This window comes from Schistocerca americana, chromosome 2 (assembly GCF_021461395.2).
Source record: "Schistocerca americana isolate TAMUIC-IGC-003095 chromosome 2, iqSchAmer2.1, whole genome shotgun sequence".
Lineage (NCBI taxonomy): Eukaryota > Metazoa > Arthropoda > Insecta > Orthoptera > Acrididae > Schistocerca > Schistocerca americana.
The window spans coordinates 554,980,772-554,982,345 of record NC_060120.1 but is presented as its reverse complement, the minus strand read 5'-3'; positions in this window follow the sequence as shown (position 1 = coordinate 554,982,345).

Below are 1,574 nucleotides of genomic sequence, written 5' to 3'. Positions count from 1 at the left end.
CACGCCCCTCCATCCCCCCTTGGCCCCGGACAGAATTAGTGTACCCTGGCTGTCTGCGTCTAATGTAAACCATGAAAGAGTGCGAACGTATTCAAATGTCTGCGAGGCGTGTAATTGAGGCGGGACGTTGGGACCAGCCCGGTAGTCACCTAGTGGGATGTGGAAAACTGCCTTAAAACCACATCCAGGCTGGCCAGCACTCTGGCCCTCGTCGGTAATCCACCGCGCGGATTCGATCTGGGGCCGACGCGCCTACCCGAGTCTTGGAAGCAGCGCATTAGCGCTCTCGGCTAACCTAGCGGGTAAAAATGTGTAAGAGTTTATACGTAATTAATTCTGCCACATCTGCAAATTTAAATGATTTGTTACTGGAATTGGCATTCTTTAAGAAGGTGTTGAATAGTAGATGCAATGGAATGAATTTCAAAGAGTTGGAACAGTTCATTTATGTTAATAAGATGAGTGAACAATTCCGTGTTATGGAGTTAGTTATAGAATACGCCACTAGTATCCCCCTAGACGCCCTTGAGTGCGAGTGAGGGTCAGTTGCATGAACAATACAAAAACGGAAATCAGAAAACGTCTTTCTGTACAAAGAGTTATAAATTTCTGATGATTAATATTGAAGAGTCGTTTCACAATTACTTTGAATTTGAAAAGATGGTCACTGTGTGGGGTACATATAAAAACGAACGTATACTCATGTGATATGATATAGTATAATCGAAAATACGCAAATTAATGCTGACAGGTTACTATAGTGTTGATATATGGAATACATGGCTCTATACATGTAAAAGTTAATTTAAAAAAAAAAAATAAACACTTATGTAGCAGGTTACAGTTAGCTTCAGTTCAGTACACACATATTGCACATTTAAAACTCTCATTAATAGTACAATATGTAAAATGTTCTACTAACAGGATTTTGCACAAATGGAAATAATAATTTGTGCATTTTTTGCGAATTAATGTTATAGCTTGAACCACAGTCTGTCTTCTTCTTCTTCTTCTTCTTCTTCTTCTTCCAGAATTGCTTCACCAATCTCTGAAAAATGGGTGTGATGGGAAGTTGAAACGCGCGTTTCTTGAATTAAATCTCCTTCTCCTCTGAAAAAAATCTGTCGAGCTTTTTGTATCCACCATTAGGCACAGATGGGGTGGGGTCTGAAAATGTGTTCTCTCCTATGCCAATATGTATGTCATCATCTCTCAATAATGATCCACCAATTTTATTTAATGCAGCCCTTATGATGTATGTATATTTATAGCCTCTTTTGGAATTTCCTTCTCTGTACGGGAGATATTTTTGCTTATTCCACAAGCAAAGATATTTCTCCTACAGAAAATAAAGTGCAACAGAAGCTATACATAGTCTTGAAAATTTTACCATAATTTTAAAATCTCATGTTGAGTAACTGTTTTTAGGAGGTTTAATTTTAAACAATAGACTATATCGTTCTCAGTATTTTACATTGTGGGCTATTAAATCATCTCTACTGGCATGTACCGAAGAATCATTACTCACCCACTCTTTTGATATTGATTCAAATTTGTTGCCGTATCACACGATT